This window comes from Carcharhinus amblyrhynchos, chromosome 22, assembly GCF_965287045.1.
Source record: "Carcharhinus amblyrhynchos chromosome 22, sCarAmb.v2.hapA, whole genome shotgun sequence".
NCBI lineage: Eukaryota > Metazoa > Chordata > Chondrichthyes > Carcharhiniformes > Carcharhinidae > Carcharhinus > Carcharhinus amblyrhynchos.
In genome coordinates, this window is record NC_137345.1 from 33321841 (window position 1) to 33337557 (window position 15717).

Below are 15717 nucleotides of genomic sequence, written 5' to 3' on the forward strand. Positions count from 1 at the left end.
TGGAGCTGCAACATGGGCATAAAATCCAACGCAATTTTTTTTGGCTCCTCCTCTAGAAAGACCTCCAGTGCATCATTCAAACCACACTCTCTCCTCTGTTGTGCCATTCCTCACTTATCCCACTGCAGATTCTCTTCAATCACAGCTCCAGCTATAAAGCACCTCACCCTAAAGGCCAGCTCAAAGTTATGTAACTGAGTGAAAACTATCTACAACTTCAACAACTATCTACCAGCATAAGAACTGTTTAAAGATGACCTGTTTTTGAAAAAATACAAGATTAACGATGGCTGCCTCAGATCACCTAGTGCCTGCTGCTCTAAGTTGATAACTTGCCCAGTTCAAGCAGAGACATTTTGAAAGGAAAGCATTAAAATACAAAGTTCTGGATTTTACTCAGCTGTCCAACTTCACCTGAACTCCTTCTCCCCCCCGGCTTTACCACTGTGTTCGCCCGTCTGGAATCAGCGCGAAACAGACATGCTCCATGTAAGCCCCATTTGGGTGCTGCATCAGTGAGGGTTAGTGAGGAGGTAAGTACCTAGCTTCCGATGGCTCTTTACTTGAGATAGCTGGTGGGGGGGAAAGTGCAGCTGCCACTCTGCTTGAAGTCAGTGGAGAGGAAGGGGAGTCCGCTGCCACTCTGCCTGAAATTGGTAGGACAGAATGGGGGGTAAGGGCCCGTGATTAGTCTGGGTGATGGGGGGCGGGGTGTGGGTGGGGGGATAGGGGGGTTAGTAATGCTGTGGGGATGAGGCTCTGTGGGACCCAGGAGGAGGCATCATCCAATCCAGGAGGGATGTGACAGGGAAGCAACATTCTATCATTCTTTTTCTGTGTATGCGTAGTCGGAGGCGCTGATCAGAGCTGTAGGGTTCCAGATGCATTAATTCCCACCCACATCCTTGTGCAGTGCAATTCAGAATTGCTACATTTTTGCAGGCAGAGTGTTTATTGGGGGGGGGGGGGGGGTGCCTCAAAACAGGTCTAAAAGTTGGATCTGAAACATTTCTAGTTTCAAGCCCATCCAGCACAGGGTGGCATGGTAGCACAGTGGTTAGCACTGCAGCTTCACAGCTCCAGGGACCTGGGTTCAGTTCCTGGCTCAGGTCACTGTCTGTGTAGACTTTGCACATTCTCCTCATGTTTGTGTGGGTTTCCTCTGGGTACTCCACTTTCCTCCCACAGTCCAAAGATATGTGGGTTAGGTTGATTAGCCATGTTAAAATTGCCTCTTAGTGTCCTGTGATGCATAGGTTAAAGGGATTAGTGAATAAAATATGTAGGGATATGGGAGTAGGGCTGGGTGGGATCGTGGTTGGTGCAGACTCAATAGGCCAAATGGTCTCTTTCTGTACTGTAGGGTTTCTATGATTTCTATGAGTTAGAATCAAATGGTAAAACAGGGCCCTTACTTTTGTACTTCTAATATGCGTGCGCATGAAATTGTGTCTTTTTTATTTCCTCTGAAGTTCTGTAACAAATAAACTTACTCTTTCTTTGACTTAAGAAAACTTGGTTTGACTGGCTCCTTGTTAACAAAGAAATACGTTTGGATTGGAAAAGATATTTACACCAATGTCTCTGCACAGAATTGGAGCCAGGTCAGCTTCAGTTACACTAAGAGTCAATTTGTATAAACTGGACATCATTTCAGTGCAACATTAAGTACAAGTCACTCACATATACTCATTCTGACCAAGAAGCTAATTGGATACTCAATCCCAAGATGACTCCCACAGATATCATCCGATAAAAATTTACACTGAGACAAAGAAGGATATTGAGGGGATTGAATAATAGGGGAGCCAGCTCACTCTCCCTCACCTGGTCATAACATCCCCTCCAACAAGAAAGAATCAATCCCCATCTTCTTTTGACATTGAGCGACAATGCCATCCCTGAATCAGCCATTATTGACATCCTGTGGATTATCACTGGCCAGAACTAAACTGGACCGGCCAGGCCCTATAAATACTGTGGCTACAAGAGCAGGACAGAGACTAGGAATTCTCTGCTAAGTAACTCAGCTACTGATTCCCCAAATTGTGCCCACCATCTACAACATCTGAGCTGGTGGCTCTTAGGGTAAGATTCAGTGATTGTGTTTCATTATCATTGTCTTTTTCTATTTTGCACTCTACCATTATCTATCAAGGATAGGGTTGTCGTGAGGAGATGGAGAGAAAGAAAGGGAGGCACAGTTAGATTAGTGCTGCTTGGGGAGCAGAAGAGATTTTGTAATATGTGGGAAGTGGGAAATGAAGGGGAGAGTTAGAATGGGCAGCCCTTCATCTTTGATTCTTTCAAACCTGCCAAGGGTCACAACCCAACATGGCTGTTCCAAAAATGGAGCTTACCATCTTCATGATCAGGATGAAGACATGCAACTGTGTCTGCCCACCTCCACACACACCCCCCACCCCCCCACCCACCAGTGAGGCAATACTGCCTTCAGTTGTATGTCAACATGTCCTGCAAGTGCGTCAGTGAGTGTAGTGTTTGGGTGATGTAGCTGTCATGGTTGGATGGCTGTTGTGAAATGTGAGATGTGACTCCAGCTTTGCTGCCGTACTAAATGTTGAAACTATGATTGTGAAGGATGAGTTATGATTACTTGAGATTGTTGGGAGGTGAGAGATATAAGTGTGGAATATACAGCAATGTGAGAGATCAGTGGTGCAGTTCGTGAGATTTGTCATTTGAAGATGTATTCACAAATCTTTATCATTTGTGTGAACTCATTGAACTAGTATCAGTTCTGCGTGCAGGTCCTCGGGGCTACACTATTCACATTGACTTACATATCTGAACATTCCCATTGCCTTCTCGGAGTTTGTCTGGAAGATATTCTGACACCCTCTGTATAGAGGATCTCTCTCCTCCTCTTCCTGACCTTCTGTATCAAAATCTCCAGTGTTGCATTGGAGAACCTTGGAGCCAGCTGTGTGCCTTGCTGTGCCCTTCCAGTGCCTTTGCCAGGACAAAGTTACTTGTGCAATGACTACAAGCATCTGCTCTGGCAAAACATGCCTCCCGTTTAAAAGGTGCAAACTGGCTTTAAGTAACGTAAGTTGACTGAACTAATGCATTCACCACTTTGCATCCCAATTCAGGCATATATCCCCAGCATGCACCAAGAGATTGTTTTAGTGTTGGTTGCATACTGCAACTATGTAAATAAACAGGCAGCGTAAAGTTTGCAAGCTGCCTAAAATGGAATGAACCAGTGCACGTCAGTCACACATTATCCTTGCCTTAGGGTCTTACCTAATTTGTCCTGTTTGGTTTTTTAATTTGTGTGTCGTTTATCATAGGCACAAGTTGGTACCTAAGCAGGTAGATGATAACTTATCATGCCATATAAAATTACAGTAATCCTTTCACGTACCATCGCTGTCTATTGCACTAGACAATGAGCAAATTGGACCTTCTCCATCTATTCAATGATAAAATAAACTTTCATTTTCCTATTGCACCAACAACCAGACTATTAGTCAGTCTGGGGGCACATAAGTACATTTTACCTCCTGTTACCATAGCTTCAGGCACTGCTGATAGGCATTCTGTTAAATAATGGTGGGTCGGCAAACACAGCTTTTCAGAGGCCTCTGCAAACCTGTGAAACAATTTGGTCTTAAGTTTCCTTTGTATAATGACAACTGAAATGAGAAGGAAAATGAGCTAATTTCCTTGCTGATTTCTGTTGCTCTTATAAGAAGGAAAGTCTAAGAGATTATGATTTGATTCTATGCAGGGCTACCAGCTGCATCAGTGACATTTATCCTTCTAATTCAAGTTTCATTCCATTGTTATTTTCTGCTTAATGCATTTTTCATACGAATTTCAACACTTTGAGCAACAGTTTGATGGAGCAGTATTTCAGGTATGGAAGATACTTCAGCTTATTAAAATCGGCACTATTTCAATTTTCTGTCTCTATCAATTCATCAACAATGAAAATGCCACCAATTTTATAAGACATTTAAACTGCCCAGACAGCAATAGGTTTTGGATCTTGGATTTAAGCTTTAGCATTGACTTAAATTACTAATCACACTTGACGTGAAAATACAGTTTTCCATTAAAACTGATGGGAAAACTGAGCCTGTGAACTTCAGCAAGCGAATGGTAGAAGATTGCAGGTGCAGTACTGGTACATTCTCTGGAGTGAAGGATGATGCATCTTATGAATAAATTCAGCCCCACAATGCCTGTAATTTCTTTTGCCTGAATAGTCTTATCCCAATAAACACAACTGTTATGTTGCAAAGCAATAATGAAAAGCATTTAAACAAAAAGTTCCCTGAAGATAAGAGGTCACAGCACAGAGAGAGACCTTTTCGCACATTCTAACTCTCCTGGCTCACTGTGTGTTAGCTGCTGTCTGCCCGCATTCGAAGATCAGCCAGCTGTAGCAGTTATATTATAATGCAGGTCAATACTTGAGGCTTTTGTAATACTGAATCGCACACTTCCATTCCCTCTGTCATTCAGTCTCATTAGTGTGGCTCAACACTGCAGTCAGATCAATACAAGACAGCTGTCAACTAAACTTCTTTTTTATACACAGCGCTTTGCAGCACACATTCTGTTCAGATGACATTCTCGGTAAAGATACAATAGGAACTATTTCATTGGTTTTGTAAAAAATAATTTACACCCTTGCTGGTCAGCAGAAAGCAATTGAATGGGTGGTTAAGATTGTTGCAGTGTACTTGCCGTTCTCTTCAAGATATGTTCCCATCCAACCACCATTTTAATCACACAGTTTTCAGAATCCACTCAAGAACCTATAACGCCCAGTAGGACCTCATGGGTAGATGCGCCTTGAGGTTCTATGACCAAGTTAGGATCTGTGCCATATTGGCACAAAATCATGTGCACCCACCTAGTGTTGAACTTGTTGATTGTGGGAATGAGGTTATAAGTAAAAAGGTTGATCAGTCTGAATTGGGGCGGCATTTGCAAACAGTTCTTGGCAGTGTACAAGTGAGTTTGCAAATTACATAGAATTTACAGGACTGAAAGAGGCCATTTGACTCAACTGACTTTTGTTTTATTCATTTGTTGAACATTGGCGTTTATTGGTAGGGGGATTGAATTTAGGAGTCGCAGCGTCATGTTGCAACTGTACACAACTCTGGTGCGGCCGCACTTGGAGTACTGTGTGCAGTTCTGGTCCCCACATTACAGGAAGGATGTGGAGGCTTTGGAGAGGGTGCAGAGGAGGTTTACCAGGATGTTGCCTGGTATGGAGGGGAGGTCCTATGAGGAGACACTGAGGGATTTGGGGTTGTTTTCTCTAGAAAGAAGGTGGCTAAGAGGGGATCTTATTGAAACATATAAGATGATTAGAGGTTTAGATAGGGTGGATAATGATAGCCTTTTTCCTCGGATGGAGAAAGCTAGCACGAGGGGGCATGGCTTTAAATTAAGGGGGGGCAGTTGTAGGACGGATGTCAGGGGTAGGTTCTTTACCCAGAGGGTGGTGAGGGATTGGAATGCTCTGCCTGCTGCAGTTGTAAATGCGCCTAGTTTGGGGGCGTTTAAGAGATCTGTGGATAGGTTTATGGACGAAAAGGGATTGGTTTAGGTTAGTGGGTCATTGTTTTTTAACTGGTCGGCGCAAAATCGTGGGCCGAAGGGCCTGTTCTGCGCTGTAGTGTTCTATGTTCTATGTTCTATGTTCTATGGGCGTCGCTGGCTGACCAACATTTATTGCCCACCCTAGTTGCCCGAGGTAGGTTGAGCATTAACCACACTGATGTGGCTCTGGAATCACATGTAGGCCAGATCAAGGAAGGATGGCAGATTTCCTTCCCTAAAGAACATTACTGAACCAGATGGGTTTTTTTCCGACAATGGACAATGGTTTCATGGTCATCAGTTGTTTGTAATTCCAGATTTTTTTTATTGAATTCAAATTCCATCACCTGCCATGGCAGGATTCAAACCCAAATCCCCAGGACATTAGCTGAGCTTCTACATTAATAGTCTAGCAATAATACCACTAGGCCATCGCCTCCCCATCTTTATATCCTACACTATTCTTCTTCCCACCTTACCTCATCTCATCCAATCAGCATATGCTTCTTTTCCATTCTCTCTCATTACTTATCTAATTTCCTCTTGAGGACATCCACGCTATTCGTTTCAACCACTCCATACTGAGTTCTACATTCCAACAATCTTTTGGTCAAGATATTCCTTTCAAATTCTTTATTGGATTTACTACTTACACTTTATATTCATAGCCCCATATATTTGATTTCCCTACAAATGGAAAATATCTTCACATGATTATCCTATCTAACCTCTTCATCCTTGTCTTTCCAGAAGATCCTCAGTTTAAGTCTTTCCTGTGCTTGTACTATTTAAGGATCTATACTTTGAATATTTTCAATTCAAGGCAACTCTTTAGGATTCAGTATTCCTTTAATTCAAAATTATAAGTCAAATTCCAATGATAAACTTTTCTATAACTGCCATGTATGATTAGCATGGAAGAATAGCAGTTTTCTAACAATTTCTATGGCACGTAAACCGTAATATTTAATTATGATGCGTTGATTTATGAGATATTCACTAGTTGCTGTGTTTTATGTAACAGTGACAGTAGATGCGGATGCCATTTACTGCTGAGCATGTGAGGGATTTATCACTGTTGTGAATGGAATGACTGCTGTGCAGCCTCATTGTGCTTCAATCCATAAGATGAATCTACTGGGACTTGTGCATTAGTAGTGCCACTCACACATATTGATTTATAAAGTTAATCTTTAAAGCAAACTTTGCTGAAAACATGCACGGCTCAATTTCTTGAACTGCATTTGTGACCTGAATCACTGTTCACATTCAAAAATCTTGCACCTGAAGTTCCCTTCATGTTTATAGTCTCCATTTAAAACAAGCACGAGACACGTGTGTTCAAATTTAATTACCTTTAGACAGAAAGCTGTCTGAGATGGGGTAGCATGATGGCACAATGGTTAGCATTGCTGCCTCACAGCACCAGGGATCTGGGTTCAATTTTAGCCGCAGGTCACTATCTGAGTGCAGTTGGCACATTCTCCCCATGTCTGCGTGGATTTCCTCCAGGTGCTCTGCTTCCTCCCACAGTCCAAAGATGTGCAGGTTAGATGGATTTGTCATGCTAAATTAATCATTGTATCAGGGGAATTAGCAGGTTAAATAAGTGAAGTGACGGGAATAGGGCCCGGGTGGGATTGTGGTTGGTGCAGCCAAATGACTTCCTTCTGCACTGTAAGGATTCTGTGATTCTATGAAATCACTATGGGTTATATGAATGGTGGGACTGATGTTGAGGAGAGATTGATTAGATTAAGATTGTTTTTGCCAGAGTTCAGATGAATAAAGAGGGGATCTCAGAGAGACTTATAAAATTCTAACAGGATTAAACAGGATAGATGCAGAGAGGATGGTCCTGATGATGGGGGAGTCCAGATCAAGGGGTCACAGTCTGAGGATTAGGGGTAGACCATTTAGAATGGAGTTGAGGAGACATTTCTTCACCCAAAGAGTGGTGAGAATTCATTATCACAGTATGTAATTGATGCCAAAATATTGAATGTATTCAAGAGGCGGCCAGATATAGCACTTGGGGTGAAAGGGATCGAAGGTTATTGTGAGAAAGCAGGATTAGGTTTCTGAGTTGGACAATCAGCCATGACATTGATGAATGGTGAAGCAGACTCGAACGGCCAAGTGGCCTCCCCCTGCTCCTAGCTTCTATGTTTCAATGTTTCTATACTGAATCTGTTGTAATTCAGTCATGGTAGATGAGTAAAACTCCCCTGTATGTTGTGCTTTTCCTGTCCAAGTGATCTTATGTCCTGTTATTAAAATTTCTGGTTTTGCTGTCGGCATTTGTTTTTATCGATTGCTGTGTCAATATTTTTCTTCATCATTCCAAAGGTTATGACCATAATGTCAGAATTGTAAAATAGTGACACATCATAAATTTGTTGGCTTTACAGGTACCAATCAGCAAGAATGTGTTAAAATCACCGATTCAAAATACTGCACCTCTTAAAGAGGAGGTCAATCAAAAAAATCACAAGTATCTTTTCCAAAATGTGTTTTGACTGAGATTTTCTGGTCTTCAGCCTACCAACTATATCCGGGTAAAATAAAGATAATTTGAATAACACAGTAAACACCTGATAAATATATAAAGGAGTAAATGATTTATTCAGAATATTTCCCTTTGTCGATACGCATGCCTAACTTCAACGGGAAAGGGATCTATGATGTTTTGCCTCCTGAGGCTTCCTTCTTTCTAGAAGGGAATTCTTTCATAGAGTCATAGATAGAGTCACAGAGGTTTATAGCATGGAAACAGGCCCTTTGGCCCAACACATCCATGCTGCGCTTTTTTTAAAAACCCCTAAACTAATCCCAATTGCCCGCATTTGGCCCATATCCCTCTTACCCATTATACCCATGTAACTATCTAAATGCTTTTTAAAAGATAAAATTGTACCCACCTCTACTACTCCCTCTGGCAGCTTATTCCAGACACTGACCACCCTCTGTGTGAAAACATTGCCCGTCTGGATACTTTTGTATCTCTCCCCTCTCATCTTAAATCTATGCCCTCTAGTTTTAGATTCCCCGACCTTTGGGAAAAGACATTGACTATCTACCTTGTCTATGCCCCTCATTATTTTATAGACTTCTAAAAGGTCACCCCTTAGCCTCCTACGCTCCAGAAAAAAAGTCCCAGTCTATCCAGCCTCTCCTTATACTCAATCCATCAAGTCCCAGTAGCACCCTAGTAAATCTTTTCTGCACTCTTTCTAATTTAATAATATCCTTTCTTACAATAGGGTGACCAGAATTGCACACAGTATTCTAAACGTGGCCTTACCGATGTCTTGTACAACTTCAACAAGACATCCCAACTCCTGTATTCAATGTTCTGGCTGATGAAACCAAGCATGCTGAATGCCTTCTTCACCACTCTGTCCACCTATGACTCCACTTTCAAGGAGCTATGAACATGTAACCTAGAACATGTATCCTATGAACATGTGTCCTAGATGCCCCTTAGTGTTCTGAGATGTGTAGGTTGGAGGGATTAGTGGGATATGAGGGTAGGGCCTGGGTGGGATTGTGGTCAGTGCAGACTCAATGGGCCGAAAGGGCCTCTTTCTGCACTGTAGGGTTCTATGTTCTATGTTCTATCTCTTTGTTCTGTAACTGTCCCCAACGCCTTACCATTAACTGAGTAAGTTCTGCCCTGGTTCAATCTACCAAAATGCATCACCTCACATTTGTCTAAATTAAACTCCATCTGCCATTCATCAGGCCGCTGGCCCATTTCTAGGGGAATTTCACAGTAACTTCATTGCAGTGTTAATGTAAGCATTATTTGTGACTAATAAATAAACCTTATTTTACTTTACTTTTCTCATGACTAAGGTTTGTCTCTGAAGCAAACAGTTACATTTATAGAGGGCAGGATCTTGAATCCATGTTCAGCATTTGTGAGACTGGCAGCGAGAACTCAAGATGTAGCGAAACCCGGAAGTTGTGGATCTCGCCAGCTAGTTCGCAACTTCTGATTTTCAAGAATGATGTCATCAGGACGTGAACCTGCTTTAAATACATTTATGCACGATGACACAGTGGTTAGCACTGCTGCCTCAGAGCGCCAGGAAATCAAGTTCAATTTTGGCTTTGGGTGAATGTATGTGTGGAGTTTGCACATTCTCCCTGTGCCTGAGTAGATTCCTTCTGAGTGTTCCGGTTTCCTCCCATACTCCAAAGGTGTGCAAGTTAGCTGGAGTGGCCAGGCTAAGCTCATTCACTCAGCTGAATGATCCCCTTCTGCACTGTAAGAATTCTATGAATGGATTTAAAATGTTCTGGTAATGCTCACTGTCACTGTCCATTACCGTCCACAGATTGGCAAAGGTAGCTTGGCACTATGCCCATGCTGACCTGGTAATGCCGACCTGGCAATGCCAACTTGTTCCAGGAGACAGTGCTAGGGATGGACCCTAGTGGGAGCCTCATTGTGTGGGGGGGAAATTCATTTGAAAGTGGTGATGGCTGAGAATGGACAAGGGAGCTGGGAATGCTGGCAATGGCTGTGGGTCGGTGGGAAAGTGGGGTTGCCAATACTGATGGGGTGGCAGGGGAAAAGGCTTGTACTGCCATCAATCGTTGTGAGAGGGGGAAGTGAGTGTTTTTTTGGCACTGGCTCTTGGTGGCCAGATGTGCTTTGATGGTAGAGGAGATGCCAGCTCTGAGAAACATCGGTCTGGTTTGAGGGAGGTGGGGGGGAGTATCGTGGGGATGTGATAAATGCCAGTTCCGATGGTGCAGAAAGTGCCAGCTCTGACAGGGGGATGAATGCCAGCTCTGATGGTGTGGGAGGTGCTGGATATTGTGGGGGGTGGAAGGGTGGTGATGTTAAATGCCGGTTCTGATTGGGTGAGGGGGGAGGGGGAGTGATGGTGGTGATGGGGCATGTGGGTGTTGCAGGGAGCCCATAAGACCTCCATGGTGAGCTGGGACGGGGAGAATTGTTCAAGTTGTTATGGGGGCACTCTTTAAACATGGCGCATCGTTCTCAGACTTTACTGTGTGTAAAGGCCCCGCCCCATACATGATGGCATGAAACATGTCCAGCTGTTTTTTTTGGGCAGGATGTGGCAAGATCTGGAGAGAAACTTTTTCTGTAAAGAAACATACGTTTTCTTTGCAGAAATCAACACTCTGCCTAATTCTAGTAAGATCGCCCCTCTTCCCCAATAATGTCTCTCACAGCTACTCAGATGATCAATATCTTGAAAAATTTACAAGTTGCTGTGGAATAAAAACTGACAAGTTTGAATATCCCAGTTGCTTTCTGATGAAGCTTCTCTTTCTGAACATTTGCACTGAATTGCATTGAATTGTGCTGATGGTACCAATGAGTTAATCAGTCAGGAGGAGTTATTGAATTGACCTTGTGATTTAATATCAATGAATCTTGAGTCATTAACCCAGGAACTTCCAGCAGTCTTCAGTATGTCAATACAGCACCCACACATTAAATGATACAGTAATTCATCCTAACCAATTTCTGTAATTGATTTCATCAAGACTCACCATTAAAACGATTTGTGAATAAGCGGAGGTAGAGAAAAACATACTAATTTCATTACAGTGTTAATCATAATTCTGTGTGGTTACGGAATTTTTGAAACACTTGTAATGGAGGTCTACTTGAACATGTCAACTAGTTAGGAATGTCTGAAAACTACTTTTAATGGTTGGAACCGTGGGGAGGGAATCCACTATTTCTTGATATGCTGAAAGATTCCATTCCTGGGCTGTTCGTTTAGAAGTTTAGCCGCGTATCTGTATAGTTCACCAGTGGCACCATCAAATGTTTTACTCAAATTACGCTGTTCAAAATAAAACCTAACTCAGCATGATACTTTTTGCTTCAGAGTTTTGATTGAAATATTATTTACGTGATTGGACCCAATCATCTTGCCCCAGGACATTGCTGCAGGAGTTCCACATGCTGAGGGAGGATTAAATGATGGAATGCCTCAAAATTGCTCAAAATCTTGAAACGTATGATGTCAGTTACTTCAAAATCAAGAACAGAAAAGGAACAAAGTTATGACTGGGTGTTGATGCTCTTGGACTTAACATCTACGAACATGATGATAAATTAATGCCCAAATTTGGTTTTCCTTGGCGTGAAATAAGAAACATCTCCTTTAATAATTAAAAGTTTGTTATAAAGCCTATTGATAAGAAAGCCCCAGATTTTATAATAGTAATCCTGCTCAGTACGCGATGAACCACAGGTTCAGACATTTGGTGTATGTGCTTGGCTGAGGAGTCAATGGTGCGAAGCTACCATCTGTGGGATAATGACTGAATGCCTCTAAGTCAGAATCCCATCTAAAATCTCAGCCATAACTCTTCCTTTTTTGTTCTTGATTTCGAAGTAGTTGACGCTATACATTACAAGATCTTGAACAATTTTGAGATATTCCATCATTGAATCCTCCATCAGCATGTTGAACACCTGCAGCAACACCCTGGGGCAAGAGGATTGGGTCCAATTCATGCAAACAATATTTGAATTAAAACTCTAGCAAAAAGTGTCATGCTGAGTTAGGTTTTATTTTGAACAGCGTAATTTTCAGCTGTTTCATTGGTGACCTTGTCTTCATTGTTAGGGTCCCAACCAGAAACCCAAGTTACATTAGGAAGTCAGGCTAGACCCCAGCAATTTTTCCTTTTTGGCATAGATGTGAGGATAGGATATTTCTTTCCAGGAATGATTCCACTGACAAAATATGAATCTTTTATAGTGAAACAAACTTTATTTAATAACACAGTTTAAATATAAAGTTTAAAGTTTATTTATTAGTGTCACAAGTAGGCTTAAATTAACACTGCATTGAAATTACTGTCAAAATCACTACATTCCGGCGCCTGCTTGCATACACTGACAGAGAATTTAGCATGGCCAATGCACCTAACCAGCTTGTCTCTTGGACTGTGGGAAGAAACCGGAGCACCTGGAGAAAACCCATGTAGACATGGGGAGAACGTGCAGACTTCGCACAGATAGCGACCTAAGCCAGCTATCTAACCTAGGTCCCTGGCACTGTGACCTGGGACATAGTGCTATCCACTATGCAACCCAAATGAAGCAACCTATCCATTCACAGTTGAACAAAATTTTAAAATGAAAGTTTATAACTGTTTCAGTTCCAAATAAGCCCCACTCATGCATAGATCAAAACCACTTTCAAATAAACAGTTAGCAAACCCAAACGGACTGGTTATAAATTGCATTAACAGTCTTGAAGCTTTCAGAGACGGAATTTGTGGAGAGAGAGTGAATTCTCAGGAACAGCCTACTCATGCCCCGACTGCAGCAGACCTGCAACTGCAACTTCTTAATTCTTCTCCTGCGATGGACTTAGTTCTTCCTACCACCACACCAGCACCTGATGGATCATAGAATCCATAGAACTCCGACAGTCCGGAAGGAGGCCATTCTGCCCATCGAGTCTGTAGTCTTATTTGAAATTAGCTTTAATTGGTAAGGAATTGTTAGCCCCAAAGTAGACATTGTGTTGCTTTATCAATCTGGTGGCCATTATTAGTAATGCAATCTGATGCCATTATACAAGCAAGCCAATTCATTGAATCGGCTTCGTGCATTTAGAGTCATAGGAATTTGGGGACTGTGTTGGGGCAAATGCTTGCTCCATGACAGAACCCACTATTCAAATTCCATTCCACAATACTTTCCCAAAGCGCTTTCTTCCAACATTAACCTAATCCCTTGTCCAACATTGTGATGCCTGGCCTTAAATAGTTAATTCTAATACTTCATTTCGATGCTATTAGTACATCTGACCTTACCTTGGGTGTATCTCGCCATTGTTTCAGATGCACTGACCAATGAAAATAAACTCTCAATTCTTAATCTTTAAAATGTGGCACATTTCTGTTAATTCTCCTTGAACCACATCCTCTTCATATAATGCAGACTGAGTTTTGTTTTATAACATCTAAACATAGCTTTGCACATGCATCCCTAGTTTGAACTTAATGACTCTTTGGGCAGAATTTTCCCATCCACGGGAATCATAGCAGGTGGGACACGGACCATGCAGAATTTTCTGGTCTTGGTCTGGAACATCCCACCCTACATTGCATCTTTATCCAAAGGCAGCTTTTAAATGAACAAAAGTCAAAACCACAATTTCTACAGTAACTGCAAAGCTTTGTTTGAAAAAAAACCATGATATCAATTAAGTAATTTGTTAAACATTACGCCAAATATGTTGCAATTTGTTGAGCATCATAAACTCAATAATGAGCACTACTTGATTAATAAGATTTTACATAATTTAGGACACGCTGTACTGTGCACAGTGATGAAAGGTAAACAGCCTGTTTTATATGCAGATGGTTGGCTATACCTATGTCTCATACCAGAAAATTTTCATTTAACATGCGGCCTTAATCAGAAGAAATTAGAACAATTTTATTGTAGATTAAACTGATGCCGTCTGGATGTAAAAGTGAGTTAAAGTTTTGCTATTGTTTAAAAACACTCCGCTGAGTTGTTTCTTCACATAATGCTTTAATTTTTCATATCGTTCTGTTTCTGCCAAATACGAATATTCCATCATGAAATTCACCAGGCATACCGCATTTCGGGTGGCACTAAGGTTCGTATGCTGCCTCGCAGCACCAAGGACCTGCGTTCAATTCTGGGCTCAAGTCACTATCTCTGTGGAGTTTCCACATTCTCCCCATGTCTACGTGGATTTCCTCCGGGTGTTCTGGTTTCCTTCCGCAGTCCAAAGATATGCAGATTAGGTTGATTGGTCATGCTAAATTGACCCTACTATCAGGGGGATCAGCAGGGTAAATTTAAGTGGGGTAATGGGAATAGAGCCTGGGTGGGATTGTGGTCAGTGCAGACTTGATGGGCCAAATGGCCTCCTTCTGCACTGTAGGAATTCTATGATCCTATGATTCTACCTGCCAGGTGTACCTCTGATCACCTATGGAATATTGATCCCAGATAACCACACAGTGTGCTCTCCTCAGCACCATCGGCAATTCTTTCTCACTTCATCGATGACTTCAGATTAATTAATTAATTGGTTTGCTTATTTATTTATTATTGTCACTGGTAGGCTTACATTAACACTGCAAAGAAGTTATTGTGAAAATCCCCTAGTCACCACATTCCTGTGCCTGTTCATAGAACATAGAACATAGAACATTACAGCGCAGAACAGGCCCTTCGGCCCACGATGTTGCGCCGACCAGTTACAAAAACAATGACCCACTAGCCTATACCAATCCCTTTTCGTCCATAAACCTATCCAGAGATCTCTTAAACGCCCCCAAACTAGACGCATTTACAACTGCAGCAGGCAGGGCATTCCAATCCTTCACCACCCGCTGGGTAAAGAACCTACCCCTGACATCCGTCCTGTAGCTACCCCCCCTTAATTTAAAGCCATGCCCCCTCGTGCTAGCTTTCTCCATCCGAGGAAAAAGGCTATCACTATCCACCCTATCTAAACCTCTAATCATCTTATATGTTTCAATAAGATCCCCTCTTAGCCGCCTTCTTTCCAACGAAAACAACCCTAAATCCCTCAGTCTCTCCTCAAAGGACCTCCCCACCATACCAGGCACCATCCTAGTAAACCTCCTCTGCACCCTCTCCAACGCCTCCACATCCTTCTTGTAATGCGGGGACCAGAACTGCACACAGTACTCCAAGTGCGGCCGCACTAGAGTAGTGTACAGTTGCAACATTACACTGCGACTCCTAAATTCAATCCCCCTACCAATAAACGCCAAGACACCGTACGCCTTCTTAACAACCTTATCTACTTGATTCCCAACTTTCAGGGATCTATGTACACACACACCTAGATCCCTCTGTTCATCCACACTATTCAAAGTCCTCCCGTTAGCCCTATACTCGACACATCTGTTGCTCCTACCAAAGTGAATTACCTCACACTTCTCCGCATTAAATTCCATCCGCCACCTCTCGGCCCAGCTCTGCAACCTATCTAAGTCTCCCTGCAGACTATGACACCCTTCCTCACAATCTACCACACCTCCAATTTTGGTGTCATCAGCAAATCAGGAGAATTCAGCATGACCAATGCACCTAACTAACATGTT

At 42.3% G+C, this 15717-nt stretch overlaps 1 protein-coding gene across 2 annotated transcripts in view; it reads left to right on the plus strand.

The window, feature by feature from the left end:
- Positions 1–15717, plus strand: part of LOC145357046 (synaptotagmin-B) — a 732627-nt gene that overhangs the window by 214120 nt on the left and 502790 nt on the right. The window lies entirely within an intron of this gene.